The sequence below is a fragment of the Arachis hypogaea genome, chromosome 3 (assembly GCF_003086295.3).
Source record: "Arachis hypogaea cultivar Tifrunner chromosome 3, arahy.Tifrunner.gnm2.J5K5, whole genome shotgun sequence".
Taxonomy (NCBI): domain Eukaryota; kingdom Viridiplantae; phylum Streptophyta; class Magnoliopsida; order Fabales; family Fabaceae; genus Arachis; species Arachis hypogaea.
Window position 1 is genome coordinate 112,515,419 of NC_092038.1, and position 18,648 is coordinate 112,534,066.

Sequence of the window (18,648 nt, forward strand, 5' to 3'; positions counted from 1 at the left end):
CACACTTAAACAATAGCATGTCCTCATGCTAAGCTCAAGAGAAGCTATAAAGATGAAGAGGAATGGTAGAAAGTATGAAATGCAATCCTATCTATATGAATGCAACTAAATGCAAAAATGTTTCTACCTACTTGGTGAAAAAGTAAATAAATCTTTCAAGAACAAATATGAACTGGATTTCACTATTTCAAATCACAAAATACAATACAAATAACTTGCAAGAAGAAGATAGCTCATAAAAGCAGGGAACATAGAATTAAGCGCTGAACCCTTACTTGGTAGTGTATATCACTCTAACTCTCAAGTGTCTAGGGTCAATTCTCTCAATTCTCTACTAATCTTGCTTTCTCTAGCTTACTCTTCATCTAACGATCAACAAAAATTTAATGCACCAATACACAAATCAAGAGGTCTTTTAAGGGTTGTAATGGGGTTAGGGTCAAGGTAGGATTGTATTTGGCCAAGTGGACTAAAATTTGAATCCTTAATTAACATAAACTTCCCACCGAACTTAAGACAATCCATTTAATTAAAATGCAAAATCTAACTACCCATTAACTGTGCTTTCCACATGTTCATGCATCCTAACATCTAGTTTAGTACATATGCATTAATACCAACACTTACTTTGGGGCATTTTGTCCCCTTTTATTAATTGCTCTTTTCTTTTTCTTTTTCTTTTTTTCTCAATGCATATGATTAAAGTATTGAATGCAATAATATGTGCTCAACTATTATTTTGCACATTTTCACTAAAATATACAACACCCAATTATTCAAACCAAATAATTTCAAACCCAACTTCCCCACACTTAAATCATGAGCACTTTTACTAGTCTAAGCTAACCAAGGATTCAAATTAAGGACATTATTGTTTTCTGCTTAGAGTTAGTAATGAGCTAAAGTAAAGAATAAATGGGTATATTAGGCTCAAATTGGTTTGCAAAGGATAATGAAAGGGTAAGGTCATATGGGTATGTAAGCTTAGTGAAACAAAGGCCTCAATCATGTCAGTGCATGCATACATTAAACAATGGAAATATAGAATTAAGCAAGACAAAGATCACAATTTTAGAGAGAAAAATACACACCAAAAATAAAATATTGGTTGATAAAATGCAACCAATCAAATAGGCTCAAAATCTCACTAGTTTTGTGTGTTCGGGCTCTAAACTATGTTCCAAAATAATATTTCTTCAAACAAGTTTTTCAAAAAGTTTTATTCAAATTAGTGAAATACTATAAAAATTTCTTGAAAAAGAAAATATTACTTTAACCAAGTGCTAAAATATGCACAAAAAAATAAACATGCAATCAAACATGCAAATGCAACAATGAAAAACAAAAATTGGTGTTGAGAAGGGACTAACTAACCCGTGGAGATCGGTATCGACCTCCCCACACTTAAAGATTGCACCGTCCTCAGTGCATGCTGAGATGTGCAGGTAGATGGGGGTTGTAGTTCCTCAACTAGTGCTCTCTTGTGTTCCTTTTCTTGCCGGTGGTTTGGGAGTATCTTTCTCTCTTTACCCTTCTTGGTGGCCATCCTGAAAGGGAAAAAGGAAAGTAACAAGTAAAGCTAGGGGATCCAGCAAGGAAGAGAGTGGGAAAGGTGGTAATCAATGCACAGTAAAGAAGAATGATGTTAACACATGGTCATGACTACATGTGAAAAGTCATCAATGGAAATATAGTAAGTGCATGTGAGGACAGTTAAATGCAAGATGTTTATTGGCATACTGGCAAAGGCATGAGTAGCATAGATCAAGCATTCAATGTCCAAGTTAGATTACCAAGTCTTTCAAACTAACAATCATGTTTGTAATAACAATTATATTTAATTAATAAAATATATTTGCCTTTGAAGAACAACATGAAGTCTGTCATTCATTGGAGGTTGGGGTGGATATGAGGATTCATTGGTTGGGAGAGAGGGTTCATAATAGGAGGGTGGTTCATCTTGATAATGATATGGAGATGGTGAACATTGAGAGTAGTTGTGTTGGAAAGGTGATGGTTCTGTGTATGGTTCATTTGGCTCATAAGGTGGTTGGTATGGTGGATACGGGTTAGGGTCATATGGTGGTGTTTGGCGAAAAGGGGCTTGTGAGTATGGTGGTCTAAAGCTATGTTGAGGAAGAGGTTCATAGGCGTATGGTGGTGGTTGTTGATAGTCAAAAGAGTGCTCACCATAGCCATTGCCTTGATATGCATCACAGAATGGTTGTTGATAGTCCATTGGAGGTGGTTGTTGCCATGAGGGTTGATCAAATCCTTGTGGCTCCTCCCATCTTTGATTATTCCAACCATGGTGCATGTTGTCATTATAATCTCCTCTTCCTGCAACATAATTATAACCAGACTCATAGCCAAAGGGGTGAGAGTTCATAGTAGTGAGAGATAATAAAAACAAAAACTAACAAAAAAAAGAAAAAAAAATTTTTTGAAAAATATTTACAATAACCAATAATAAGGCACACGTTTACAATTCTCCGGCAACGGCGCCATTTTGACGTTAGGATTTTTGCTAGTAAAGAATTTATAAAAATATTCGCGTTGTAGATATAGCTTCTAAACTAACAGAAATCCCTTCGTACAAAAGTTTTGGTTATCACAAGTAACAAACCCCTAAATAAATTGATAACCGAAGTATTTAAACCTCGGGTCGTCTTCTCAAGGAATTGCAGGGAGGTATGCTCTTATTATTGGTTATGAGTTTGTAAATTGGGGTTTTGGAGTTTGGGCAATGGGCACAAGCATATTTAAATGACAAGTAAAATAAATTAACAATAATAAAATCTCTTGGCAAAGTATAAGAACTGGAAGTCCTATCCTAGTTATCCTTATCAATTGTGATGAGAATTGGATTTTTCTCCCACTTTGTTAACCTCTAACTATGAAGGTAAGTCAAGTGGATGAATTAATTCGAATCCTCAAGTCCCAATCTTTCCTTGGGAAAAGTTAGAGTTATTGGATCTCGAATCAATTCTTGAAGAATTCCAATTTTCAATCAACAATGAGTTTGATAACTCAAGAGTCACCAATTAATCAACCAAAGCCAAAAGGGAAAATATCTAAATTAAATTAAAAGCATTAATATAAATAAAGCAATCAAACTACGTTTAAATATAAATTCAAATTCAACATAAAAGAGTTCATAAATTAAATTGGGAAAATAAGTAAAGGGAATATTAAACCTAGAATTCAGAAGAAAATTGTAAGTTGGAATAATAATAAATCCTAAATCCTTTAAGAGGAATCCTAATCCTAATCCTAAGAGAGAGGAGAGAACCTCTCTCACTAAAAACTACATCTAAAATTGTGAAAAGTGAATTATGAAAGCATGATTATGAATGGATGCATTCCCCCACTTTATAGCCTCTGGTCTATGCCTTCTGGACTTGGATTTGGGCCAAAAAGGGCTTCAAAATCCGCTATCAGCATTTTCTGCAATTTCTGGTGCGTGGCCTCTGTCACGCGTCCGCGTGGGTCACGCGGTTGTATCAATTGGAGTCTTCCTTGTCGCGCGGTCGCGTCAGTCATGCGGTCGCGTCATAGGTGTTTTTCTTTAGGCGCGCGGTCGCGTCAAACATGCGGCCGCGTCGCTTCTTCTTCGCGCTTGGCATGCGGCTGCGTCGTCCATGCGGTCGCGTCGCTCCAGTTTCTTCACAAACTCTGTTTTATGCTTTCCTTTCATTTTTGCATTCTTCCTTTCCATCCTCTGAGCCATTCATGCCCTATAATATCTGAAAACACTTAACACACATATCAAGGCATCTAATGGTAATAAGAGAGGATTAAAGATAGGGTACTTAAGGCCAAAGAAGCATGTTTTCAATCAAAGCACATAATTAGGAAGGCAAATGTAAAACCATGCAAATAGTATGAATAAGTGGGTGAAGAGTTGATAAAATCCACTCAATTAAGCACAAGATAAACCATAAAATAGTGGTTTATCATTGGTGCTTGTGTGCTGCCGAGCTTAGATAAGATATCTGCTCGGCTGTTGTGTTCACAAGGTATATGAAGAATCTCAATTTTTGGGAAGTTAGAAATAATCTTTTTTGACAACATCCAAATATTTTGCCAATAGAGTGTCCTTCACTTGGAAAAAATCATTTACCTGTTGGACGACTTGCAAAGAGTCACAGTTTAATTCGTCTGTGAGCCTGAAGCCTGCAATTAGAGCTTCATATTCTGTTTGATTGTTGCTCGCCTTGAAGGAGAGGTGTAGATATTGTTCTAAGACTATGTCATTTCCATTTTCAAGTAAGACTCCATCCCCACACAATAATTGATAACATGCTCTAAGGTGAGAGTAACTTCTCTGTTATGAGCTTATGATCAAGCCATGACTATGCAGATTGGTGCAGATTTTGGAATGTCCATAATTGAACCAGTAAGTGCACTGGCTCTTACCAAGTAATACCTCAGGTGAGTGAAGATCGATCCCACGAGAATTGATAGATTGAGCAATAATGGTCGAATGATAGGCTTAGTTTGGCAGGAAGAAAAGTTGGTTTGGTGATTTGAAATCGCATTAAACAGTAATTCAAGAGTAAAGAAAGCAAATAAGAGACTTTGTGAGATATCAATAAGAGAAAGCAATTAAGGCATCGTCGATGTTTACTTTTTCGGATTAAGTTTTGTTACCAACTATTTTAACCATGCAATATTCATTTCATGGTAAACTATAATTGACTAAACCCTAATGTCTTAGTGATTTAGTCTTCTCTAACCTTCATCAAATTCCAATGTCTTGGTCACTTGATTTCGATTAGAGGGTTAAGTTCAAATCTAGCTTATGGCCACAAAAATCCTAATTACCCAAAGCTAAGAGGATTATATGTCACGTATCCTGATTAGTTCAAGTACTTAGCACTTTAGGAGGAATTTACTTTTAAGTTGTCGTTCAAGTGAGAGACCTCTTCCAAGGATCATAAGAATGCATATATAATAAGGGTCATACTTTCGTTCCACCCAGATTCATAAAATGAAGAACGAAAGTAATCCTTGAAACTGAATCAATACATTAATTAAAATAAAAAAGCAACAGTCTTAATCTATAGAAATAAACAGAGCTCCTAACCTTAACCAAGAAGGTTTAGTGGCTCATGACTTACAGAGAAAACAAGGGTTCTGAAAAGTGTGAAAGTGTGAAAGTCCGATGATTCCCTTGAAGGGTGAATCTTTTCCCCTTTATATCTAACCTAATTTGATTTGAAACTAAAATAAGATATTAAATCCTAAAATTAAAAGATATTGTTTGTAAATAAAAATTACAAAAATAAAATAAAAGATAACTAATAAAGCCAAATCCATTTGAAGATGCTTCATTGATGTGGCTTTGGCTTGGATTGCCTGGTGCTAAACGCCAGTTGGGCGTTTAGCACCCAAAGAGGCCAAATCGTTTTGTTTTGTTGAGGCTTGCTGGCACTAAATGCCAGCTAGGCGTTTAGCACCCAAAGAGGCAACTTCAAATCTTCTCCTTTTAGCACACAACTCTGTCAAATTTCTCCAAATTTCATCTAAAATAATAAAAATACTAAAACAACTCAAAGTAGCATCCAAAGAGGATTTTTGCACTAAAATATAATAAAATTTAATAAATTCTAAATAAAAATGACTAGAAAACAAGGGGGAAATGGGTACAAGATGCTCACACATTACAACACCAAACTTAAACTGTTGCTTGTCCTTAAGCAACTAAAAACACTTTAGGACCGAGAAGAGAAAATGCCTAGGACTTGAGAGTTCATTTTAGCACATGTCTAATTACTGAGTGGGGTTAAAGATACTCTAATTTTGAATATGTTTGGCATCTCATTATCCTTTGAAGCTCAGAAATATTGATATCTTTCAGCACTAGAACTCGGATAATATTATGGATTCTCTTCTTTAGGCTCTAATTGATCCTCGAACACAGCTTTTTCTTTTCTTTTCCTTTTGGTGGTTTGCACCTTGAGCCTAGCTGTGACTCTAAGTGTTTTGTCTTCAAGGTTAACTTGATACAACAACACCACAAGCACTTAACTAGGGAACACTTTGAGTTCTAATTTTTCTTTTTATTTTTTTCAGACAGCGGTGCTCAGAGCCTTTGGCATTCTCTGTAATTTCACTTGGGCACGACTCTTAGTGCTCTGTCTCAAAGGTTACTTGACACATTTACACCACAAGCATATGGTTAGGAAGACAACTCTTTTGAGCTTTTTGATCAATTTTGACCCTCCTAACCATTGATGCTCAGAGCCTTGGACCTTTTTTTATTTTTTTTCTTTTTGCTGTTTGTTTTGCTTCAAGGATCAATGTCTTACTTACTTTAGAGAATCCATAATACTTCTCTAGGTTTCTGTACCTCAAGAACCAATATTCTTAACTTCAATATCAAATATGCACTGTTTATTCATACATGCAGAATAAAAGATAATGCCACCACATCAAAGTACTAGAAAAACTCATAATATATAACTCAAGCATCATGTATTTTACTACTTCTTTTGTTTTTCTTTTAATTTTTCAAGCTCAGTGAGCAATACATGAGACATCTTTCAAAATAAGCATAAAATATAAAAATAAATAACTAGAAAGTAATAAAATACTACTAGTGATCATGCAAAAGCTTAAATAGAAAACGGAAAATAGGATAAAAATATTGAAAAACAGAAAATAAGATAAAGCAATAGATAATGAAACTCAACCACCTCAGTCATGGTGGCTGCTGCTCGCTCCTAGGATCCTCTCTGCGCTTTAGCTCATCTAAGTCACACCTCTGCCTCAGTTGCTCCTCCACTAGCTGATGGAGGAAGGCTGAGTGGTCCTAGTGCTTATTCCTCAGCTGATCCACAGAAGATGTCAGCTCCCCAATGGATGTGGTCAACTGGTCCCAGTAGTCATGGAAAGGGAAATAGAATCCCTGAGGCATCTCTAGAAGGTCCTGCTAAGGACGTGAAACTAGCTCCAATGGTGGTGCATGCCCAAGCTCTCTAGCATGCTACATACCCCTCCTGGTGATGGGTCTATTGACGTTAGGATTTTTGCTAGTAAAGAATTTTATAAAGTCGCGTTGTAGATATAGTTTCTAAACCAACAAAAATCCCTTCGTGCAAACATTTTGGTTGTCACAAGTAACAAACCCCTAAATAAATTGATAACCGAAGTATTTAAACCCCGGGTCGTATTCTCAAGGAATTGCAGGGAGGTATGTTCTTATTATTGGTTATGGAGATTGTAAATTTGGGGGTTTCAAGAATGAGGAGCAGATACGATAAATGACAAGTAAACTAAATAAATAACTGTAAAATAAACTCTTGGCAAGGTATGAGAACTGGAAGTCCTATCCTAGTTATCCTTATCAATTGTGATGAGAATTGAATTTTTCTCCCACTTTGTTAACCTCTAACTATGAAGGTAAGTCAAGTGAATGAATTAATTCGAATCCTCAAGTCCCAGTCTTTCCTTGGGAAAAGTTAAAGTTATTGGATCTCGAATCAATTCTTGAAGAATTCCAATTTTCAATTAACAATGAGTTTGATAACTCAAGAGTCACCAATTAATCAACCAAAGCCAAAAGGTAGAAAAATCTAAATTATTTATATCATAAATAAGAGAAACAAATCATAGATCTGAAAATACCTCAAATAATATTTATTAAGAAAATCATAACATAAATGTCATTAAGCCAAATTGGCAACATATATAATTAAAAATAAGAGAAGTCAAAATAAAGGAATATTAAACCTGGAGCTCAGAAGAATTATAAGTTGAAATAATAATAAATCCTAAATCCTTTAAGAGGAATTCTAATCCTAAATCCTAAGAGAGAGGAGAGAACCCCTCTCTCTAAAAACTACATCTAAACTATGAAAAGTGAATTATGAGAGCCTCATGATGAATGGATGCGTTCCCCCACTTTATAGCCTCTAATCTGTATTTTTCGGGCCGAAAACTAGGTCAAAAATAGCCCAGAAATCACCCCCTGCGTATTCTGGTACGTTCAGGTCGCGGGCAAGTGACGCGGAGGCATCGCCCATGCGGCCGCACGGATTGAAGTTCGCAGATGCGATGCGTCCACGTGGATCACGCGTTTGCGTCACCTAGCGTCAGGACAACTATGGCATATTATATATCAAATCAAAGCCCCGGATGTTAGCTTTCCAACGCAACTGGAACCGGGTCGTTTGGACCTCTGTAGCTCAAGTTATGACCGTTTTAGTGCAAGAGGGTCAGGCTGACAGCTTTACAGTTCCTTCAATTTCTTGTATTCCTTCCGCGTTTGCATGCTTCCTTTCCATCCTCCAAGCCATTCCTGCCCTATAATCCCTGAAATCACTGAACATACATATCATGGAATCTAATGGTAATAAGAGAGGATTAATATTAGCAAATATAAGACCAAAGAAGCATGTTTTCAATCATAGCACAAATTCCGGAAGGAAAACGTAAAACATGCGATTAGTATGAATAAATGGGTAAAGAGTTGATAAAAACCACTTAATTGAGCACAAGATGAACCATGAAATAGTGGTTTATCAACCTCCCCACACTTAAACATTAGCATGTCCTCATGCTAAGCTCAAGAGAACTAAAAGAGTGAAGGGGAATGATAGAATGTATGAAATGCAACCTATCTATATGAATGCAACTACATGCAAAAATGATTCTACCTACTTGGTTAAAAGTAAATAAGTTCTCCAAGACAAAAATAATTCAAATTCCACTAATTCAAATCATATAAAATAAAGACAAGTAAACTTGTAAGAAGATAGCTCATGAAAGCAGGAAACATAGAATCAAGCATTGAACCCTCACAGGAAGTGTACATTACTCTAATCTTTCAAGTGTCTAGGGTCAATCACTCTATTCTTCCCTAGTCATACTTTCTAAACCTTGTTCTTTATCTAACCAATCAACAAATATTTAGCATACCAATGCAAACATCATGAGGTCTTTTTAGGGTTATAAGGTCTGAGGTAAAGGTAAGGATATATGTATGGCCAAGTGAGCTTTATAAAGTGAATCTTTGATTAGTCTAAGATCTCACCTAACATATACATACTTTATACAATTTTAGAATACTTTACCTAACTACCCAAATTTTTCCCACTTTTTGTATTACAAGATCATGTATCAAACTTATTTTTGAATTTTGTCCCATGTGCATTGCTTTATTTTGCATTTGGGGAATTCTTTTGTATCCCCTTATTTAATTACTTAATATTTTTTTTGCACATGGTAATTTAATTATTTTGATTTCACATGAGCATGCTTCCCAAAACTTTTATTTTGAAATATCTTTATTCTTTTCAACTTTTTACCTTGTTTCTTTCATCCATGTTCCCATAAGGTTTTCCCACACTTAAACAATTACATAATTTCTATCTTAAGCTAACCAAGGATTCAACTTTGGATTTTTATTTTGTTTTTCTACTTAAGGCTAGTAATGTGGTTATAAAACAAGGGGGAATTTAAAAGCTCAAGGGGGTTAACAAGGGTGATGTAGAAGGTAGGCTTTATTTGGGATAAGTGAGCTAAAATCAAACAATGGCCTCAATCATATGCAAGCATGTAAATATATTAAATATTGGACATATAGAATGGAACAAAGCAAAGATTACAATTATAGAGAAGAAAACACACAAGAATAAAAATTTATGGTTAAATAATGTAACCATGTAAATAAGCTCAAAATCTCACAGGTTGTGTGTTCTTTGGCTCAAAAACCATGTTCCAAATACAACTTCAAACAAATTTAACACAAAAATTTTCAATTTAAATTAGTTAAATTTTTCAAAAATAGGATCTTAAAAAGAAACTTATTATTTTAACCAAGCAGTAGCTAAATGCATAAAATCAAACAAACATGCAATTAAACATGCATATGCAATAATGAACAAACAAAGAAAATAAAACAATGGTGTTGAAAAGAAGAAAATAGCTAACCCATGGAGATCGGTGTCGACCTCCCCACACTTAAAGATTGCACCGTCCTCGGTGCATGCTAAGATATACAAGTGGACGGGTTGCTTCAACTGGGGCTCTTTTTGTTCCTTTCCTTGCCGGTGATTTGGGAGTAGCTTTCTCTTTACCCTTCTTGGTGGCCATCCTAAAAAGGGAAAAAGAAAGTAACTTTTAGAGCTAAGGGTTAGAGCAAGGAAGAGAGCGGGAAAGGTGGTAATCAATGCACAATAAAGAAGAATGACGTTAACACACGCTCATGAGTACATGTGAAAAGTCATCAATGGAAAATAGCTAGTGCATATGATAACAACTGAATGCAAGGTGTTTATTGGCATGCTGGCAAAGGCATGAGCAGCATAGATCAAGCATTCAATGTCCAAGTTAGATTACCAAGTCTTTCAAACTAACAACATGTTTGTAATAACAATTATATTTAATTAATAAAATATAAAAAGGGTTTTGTGAAAAGCAAGCATTTATAGGAGTAGATTAAAAGAAATCCTAAAAATAGTGCACAATACCATACGGGCGTTTTCACAAACACATAGCATGCATGGTAAATAAGCTATTTGAAAGTATTAAATTGAACATGCAAGCAACCCTTTAAAAAGTAATATATAATTGTCAAATAATCCACAAAAATATAGAAAAAATAATGACCCAAATAAAATTCCAACACCAATGAAAATAATGCAATGAATGAAAGTATGCAATTAAGTAAAAGAAAATGAAAGATAAGAAGAATGAGAAGGGAAAGAAGGGAAGAAGAAGTAAGTAAGAAAGGAGGGAGGAAAAATTAGGATTGGGGAAGAAAAGATGAAATATTTTGGCATATTAGGTTAAGGTGTGCGACGCTGGCGGCGCGGTCGCGTGGGTGATGCGGCCGCGTGGTGCGCAATAAGGTCAGGCGACGCGGACGCGTGGGTCATGCGATCGCGTCACTTGATTTGTGTTAGTGGCGCGAGTGCAGCCTCGCATTCGCACAACTCTCTGTTTGAATTGCATTTTGCCAAAAATCTGGGTGACGCGGTCGCGTGGGTGATGTGATCGCGTGGATGGCCATTTTTGAAAGACGACGCGGCCGCATGGGGCACGCGTTCGCGTGGGAGGGCTTGGGCTTCTAGCACGAGTCCAACCCAATTCCAGCACAATTTTCGGCCATGCACATTTTTGGCGTCGATTCTCGTGGCACGCAGCCGCGTGGGTGACGCGGTCGCGTGGGAGGCCAAAGTTCCACATGACGCGGTCGCGTGAGCGACGCGGTCACGTGGGGTCAAATTATGCTAATGGCGCGCCTCCAGCCACACTCTCGCGTGACTCTCTGTTCAATTCTGTTCTTCCCAACGCACTAGTGACGCGGACGCGTCAGCGACGCTGCCGCGTCGCGTGCGTGTTTTCCTTTTTTTTATTATGCAATTATGCAGTATGCAATATGCAGTGTTAATGTAGATGCTATGAAAACTTCCAGGTTCAATGAAAATAAAATAAAATAAAAAATAAACAACACGAAATAAAATTGAAAAAGAACGATCATACCATGGTGGGTTATCTCCCACCTAGCACTTTTAGTTAAAGTCCTTAAGTTGGACCTTTGGTGAGCTCCCTGTTATGGTGGTTTATGCTTGTACTGATCCATGAATCCCCACCAATGTTTGTACTTCCAGTAGCCTCCAGGGTCCCAAACTAAGCATGTAAAGCCCTTAAGAAGCTTCAAACAGATTCTTAGGCTCCCGGGGTGACAAATGTCAGAACAGATTCCAGGATCCCAAACCTTACTTTTACACCTGTTTTTGTCTCGATCTGCATTTTTCCAGCCGGGTGAAAGGTGATCTGAATTCCCACTGCAGCGACCAAACAGCTTCCTAGACCCATTCAGTTGAGCTTTACACCAACCTTTGCATTTAAACTTAAAGCTTCCAACCATGATGAACCTTGCAGGACAATTCTTACCACTGGCCATCTTCCTTTTACTCTTAATGTTACAAAGAGCTCTAAGTTGACCATCCGTCTCCAGTAGCCCATATTCAAGTGGAATTAGAAAGCTAAGGGATATGAATTTTACCCACTTGAATGTTGTGAAGGATGATGGCAATTTAGGGGGAGGTATTTTTAATGAAATTGCAAGCTCCACTCCCTTGTGCTCTTCTCTGATAATTACCACCTCTTTGCAAGCTTCTTCAATTTCAACATCTTCCTCTTGGTAGCTTTCTTCCAATTCAATCTCCTCTTCATTGCTTTCCAAGGGCATGGGAGCTTGTGCTTCTTCTTCTTGAATCTCCATCTCTTGATCAACCTCTTCCAAGTCTTCAACTGTGATATGCCTTGGAGGTTGTACACCCTCCTCAGCATCAATTTCGAACATCTTGGAAGGGGGTTCTATGACTGGACTTTCCCATAGAGGTTTTGCATCTCCTAGGTCTTCAACCACTTCTTCTTCTTCAATAATTCCGGCTTCCTCCACTTGTTCCAGTACAAAGTCATGCTCCGTACTGTTCACTGGAGTTTCTAGTATCTCCTTCATGCTACGTTCTTCATTAGATTGTCCACATGAAGCCATGGGGGTTCCTTGAGTATTCGAACGTCGGGAAGCTAATTGATTTATTGCTTGCTCCAATTGATGAAGGGTTGCCTGAAATCGATTCACTGTTTCCTTGAAACGATCCTTTGTCTCTTGATGCGCTCGGCTGTCATAAATAGGATTATGTGCTCTTAGATTGATGGATATGAAGATGGTGAATATTGAAGTGGTGGTTCTTGTGAGTAATTGGGTTGGAATTGGGGTGGTTCTATATATGGTTCATATGGCTCATAAGGTGGTTGGTATGGTGGTTGAGGGTTAGAGTCATATTGAGGTGAATGGTGGAAAGGGGCTTCTGAGTATGGTGGTCCAAAGTCATGTTGAGGAGAAGGTTCATAGGCATATGGTGGTGGTTGTTGATAATCCATTGGACGTGGTTGTTGCCATGAGGGTTGATCAAATCCTTGTGGCTCCTCCCATCTTTGATTGTTCCAACCTTGATGCCTGTTCTCATTGTAATTTCTTCTTCCTGCAACATAATTGTAACCAGACTCATAGCCAAAGGGGTGAGAGTTCATAGTAGTGAGAGAAAATAAAAAAAAACTAACAAAAAAAATATTTTGAAAAAGAGATGATTTTGAAAAAAAATTGAATTTTGAAAAATAAGATAAGATAAGATAAAAATTTTAAAATAAAAACCTGAAATTGTTTTTAAATATTTACAATAACCAATAATAAGGCACACGTTTGCAATTCCCTGGCAACAGCGCCATTTTGACGGTAGGATTTTTTCTAGTAAAGAATTTTATAAAGTCGCGTTGTAGATATAGTTTCTAAACCAACAAAAATCCCTTCGTGCAAACGTTTTGGTTGTCACAAGTAACAAACCCCTAAATAAATTGATAACCGAAGTATTTAAACCTCGGATCGTCTTCTCAAGGAATTGCAGGGAGGTATGTTCTTATTATTGGTTATGGAGATTGTAAATTTGGGGGTTTCAAGAATGAGGAGCATATATGATAAATGACAAGTAAACTAAATAAATAACTGTAAAATAAACTCTTGGCAAGGTATGAGAACTGGAAGTCCTATCCTAGTTATCCTTATCAATTGTGATGAGAATTGGATTTTTCTCCCACTTTGTTAACCTCTAACTATGAAGGTAAGTCAAGTGAATGAATTAATTCGAATCCTCAAGTCCCAGTCTTTCCTTGGGAAAAGTTAAAGTTATTGGATCTCGAATCAATTCTTGAAGAATTCCAATTTTCAATCAACAATGAGTTTGATAACTCAAGAGTCACCAATTAATCAACCAAAGCCAAAAGGTAGAAAAAACTAAATTATTTATATCATAAATAAGAGAAACAAATCATAGATCTGAAAATACCTCAAATAATATTTATTAAGAAAATTATAACATGAATGTCATTAAGCCAAATTGGCAACATATATAATTAAAAATAAGAGAAGTCAAAATAAAGGAATATTAAACCTGGAGCTCAGAAGAATTATAAGTTGAAATAATAATAAATCCTAAATCCTTTAAGAGGAATTCTAATCCTAAATCCTAAGAGAGAGGAGAGAACCTCTCTCTCTAAAAACTACATCTAAACTATAAAAAGTGAATTATGAGAGCCTCATAATGAATGGATACATTCTCCCACTTTATAGCCTCTAATCTGTATATTCCGGGCCGAAAACTGGGTCAAAAATAGCCCAGAAATCACCCCCTGCGTATTCTGGTACGTTCAGGTCGCGGGCAAGTGACGCGGAGGCGTCGCCCACGCAGCCGCGCGGATTGAAGTTCGCAGATGCGACGCGTCCGCGTGGATCACGCGTTCGCGTCACCTAGCGTCAGGGCAACTATGGCACATTATATATCAAATCAAAGCCCCGGACGTTAGCTTTCCAAAGCAACTAGAACTGCGTCATTTGGACCTCTATAGCTCAAGTTATGACCGTTTTAGTGCGAGAGGGTCAGGCTGACAGCTTTGCAGTTCCTTCAATTTCTTGTATTCCTTCCGCTTTTGCATGCTTTCTTTCCATCCTCCAAGCCATTCCTGCCCTATAATCCCTGAAATCACTGAACATACATATCACGATATCTAATGGTAATAACAGAGGATTAATATTAGCAAATATAAGACCAAAGAAGCATGTTTTCAATCATAGCACAAATTCCGGAAGGAAAACGTAAAACATGCGATTAGTATGAATAAATGGGTAAAGAGTTGATAAAAACCACTCAATTGAGCACAAGATGAACCATGAAATAGTGGTTTATCATCTATCAACCTCAATCGGGGTATTTCCAAAAATATGAACTCTGGCTGCCTCACATAGGCGAAAGGTGAGATGAAAGAAGGCCAGTCTGGTAGAGGAGGAGGCCTTTGCAGCTATGCGGTACAGCTCCTGAGGACTCACTCGATGAACCTCCACTTTATTGCCAAGCATGATGCAATGGATCATCACTGCTCAGTCTACTGTAACCTTGGACCGTTTGCTTGTGGGAATGATGGAGTGCTGAATGAACTCCAACCATCCTCTAGCAACCGACCTCAGGTCATGCCTACCCAGCTGGTATGGCTGACCTCTGGCGTCCCTCCTCCACTGAGCTCCAGAGAGACATATGTCTGTGAGGATTTGGTCTAGCCTCTGGTCAGTATTGACCATATGAGTGTAAGAATGAGAGTCCTCTTTAGAAGGTGGTAGCTGCAGTGCTTCCCTCACACTCTCAGGACTGAACTCCATGATCGCCCCTTGGACTGCAATGTGCCAGTTCTTCAGGTCCGGGTTCGCGCCTTGTGCATGCTTGAAAGTCACCCAAACGTTAGCGTAGAACTCCGTGACCATAAGTACACCCACTTCAGTCACAGGGTTGGTCAAAATTTCCCAACACCGTCTCAGAATCTGCTCCCTGATTTTCGGGTACTTCTCTGGTTGAAAATCAAAATGGGCCTTGGGGATCACTTTCTTCTTGTTCACAACTTCATAAAAGTGATCCTCATGGGTCTTAAAGAGGAACCGGGTGAAATCATATGGACCTGAAGCGGGCACCTTCTCTTTCCTCTTTCTTGAGGAGGATTCACCAGTTTTGGGTGTCATATGAATAGTAAAAATGAAGAAAGAATGGAGCGCCTAATACTAAATTTAAAAGGTTTGCTCGTCCCCGAGTAAAGTAAAAGAGAAGGAAGGCGATGAAAGAATGGAAGAAGAAAGAGTTGGTGAAGTGAAAATGATGAAAAAGAAGAAATGTGGAGGGAGAGGTGTTGTCACGGCTAAAAAAGAAAAGAAAGGAAGGGGAGGAATGGTGAAAGCTAGAGAGAGATATAGTGAAGTGGAATAGAGGTGTGAGGAAGGGAGTGAAAAGTTGAGGTATATATAGGGAGTGGGGGAGGGTTCGGTTAGAGTGCGTAAGGGTGGGAGAGAAATAACATTTGAATGTGGTTAATGGGGAAGAGAGATTGGTGGGATTGATGAATGGTGATTGGGTGGAGTGGGGGTGAGTTGAAAGATTTATGGGATTTGATAGGTTGAAGGGAGGTGATGTTGGAAATTAAGGTGGATGAATGTGGGTGAGAATGTGGCTAGGGGGTGAGAAGGTGTGTTTAAATAGTCAAAGTGGAAAGGATTTGGGGGTTGTTACCGTTGGTAAGGTTAAAAGTCTTCTTTAAAATCAAATCTGGCGTACCTTGCACTAACACCAGCCTCGGCGTTTAGTGCCAGAAATGGATTTTTTTTAGGGATGAGTTGTGTGGCGCTAAATGCCCAGTTGATGGGTTAAAAAGTGTATCTTTCATGGGCGTTAAATGCCCGGTGGGCATTTAACGCCAGCTCCTGCTTCCTCTTTTGGGCGTTAAATGCCCTCCTGCAGGTGTTTAATGTTGGCTTCCCTTGCCCGATTTTTTGCACTAAATGCCAGGCTCGAATCAACCTTGCTCCAGAGTTTTCTGTTCTTCCTTCTGAGTCCTCTTGTCTCTATGCTAAACACTTTGCATGATCACAAACATAATTAAATCAGAGAAAACTAGAAAAAACAATGAAAATTAAATGACAATCAAACTAAAATTAAAAACAAAAGGATACTTTTAGTTGGGTTGCCTCCCAACAAGCGCTTCTTTACTGTCACTAGCTTGACGGTCAGCTTCTCTAAGAAGGAGGGTGGTCATAGGGTCTTAGGTCATCAGCCCTCACTGTGAATCTCTTTTCTATACTCTCATGGATTAACTCAATATGCTCAAGAGATAAGATCCTGTTTACTGTATGAGATAGGATTGGACTTCTAGTGAACACCACTTTCATCCCAGGTGAGAAATCTTCAGTGGAAATCTTCTTGTTCCTCGAGTCCTTGGGTACCTTATTCTTAGGACCTCCTCCCTCCTTGGTGGGTGACGAATACCCAACACCAAATTTAGGTTTGATTTCAGGAATATTGTATTGACTCCCACCAAAGGAGGAGGCTTAAGCAATGAACTCTGCATGCAAGTATCGCCTTCTCCAGAGAGTGATGAAGGTTTAAAAAACTTGAATACCAGGTAGTCCTCACGCATCCTCAGAACCGATTCACCTCTCTCAACATCCATCAGAGCTCTCCCAGTGGCCAGGAATGATCTTCCTAGGATGATGGAGTCATTTGCATCCTCTCCCATATCAAGTATCACAAAATCTACAGGGAGGAAAAGCTCTTCAACCTTGACTAAGACATTCTCTACTAGCCCATGTGCCTACCTCAGAGATTTATCAACCATCTGGAATGCTATCCTTGTAGGTTGTGTCTCTTGAATTTGCAGGTTCTTCATCACAGACAAGGGCATTAGATTGATACTTGAGCCAATATCACAAAAGGCTTTGTCAAAAATGATATTTCCAATAGTATAAGAAATCTAAAAGCTCTCTGGATTTGACATCTTCTTTGGCAGCTTGCTCTGAATGGGTGCACTACATTCCTTGGTCAGGACCACTATTTTATCTCCCTTTAAAGTTGTATTCTCAGAGAGTAAGCATTTCATGAATGTAGCATAAGGAGGCTTTTTCTCTAGAATCTCAGCAAAAGGAATGTTGATCTATAACTTTTTAAAGACCTCCAAGAACTGAAAGAACTGCTTGTCCCTAGTCTCCTCTTAGAGCTCCTGAGGGTGTGATACTTCAGGCTCTAGTATAGGTTCCCTAGGTGGGGCGTATGACAGTGTAACTTCAGCCTTTTCTGGAGCATCTTTCTCCTCTGACGCCTTAGCAACTTGCACCTCCTTCTTCATCATGGATTCATTAGCCATCGTGAGAGCCTTACACTCTTCTCTTGGGTTAGTCACTATGTCACTAGGGAGAGTGTTAGGAGGCCTCTCAGGTATCCTCTTACTCAATTGTCCTACTTGCATCTCCAAGTTTCTGAGTGAAGCTCTAGTCTCCTGCATAAAACTATGAGTACTCTTGGAGAGCTCAGCAACTATAGAGGCCAGGTCAGAGTTACTCTAAGACTGAGTGGACGTCTGTTGTGGCTGAGAGGCTTGAAGTTGGTGGTTATTGAAATTATTGAACTTGTTCTTATTGAAACCGCCTTGAGAGTTGTTGTTGAAATTCAGCTGAGGTTTTTGGGGTTGCTCTTTCCACCCAAAGGTAGGGTGATTCCTCAGTCCCTGATTGAATGTATTCGAATAAGGATCATTATTGGGATTTCTAGAGGAGTTGTTCATATAATTAACTTGCTCAGGAGTGGTTTGAACATAACCATAATTCTCCTCTTAGTTGAAGCCACCACTCATGTCATAAGATACATCTTGAGTATTAACAGCTAAGACTTACATCCCACTCAAGTGCTGAGTAATCATACTGATCTATTGTGACATGATCTTGTTCTGAGCTAGAATGGTATCCAGGGTGTCCACCTCCATAACCCTTTTCTTCACAGGATTCACAAGATTCCTCTCAGAAGAGTATAGATATTGGTCGTTAGCAACCATCTCAATAAGCTCATTAGCCTCTTCAAGCATCTTCTTCATGTGCAAAGAACCTCCTGCGAAATTGTCCAGAGACATTTTTTCCATCTCAGAGAGACCATCATAAAAAAATTGCAGCTTGGTCCAGTCTAAAAACAAATTTGGGGGACACTTCCTGACCATCTGCTTGGTCAGAAATCCATTGACCACTGATATGTGCCAAACGTCAATTCGGAATTT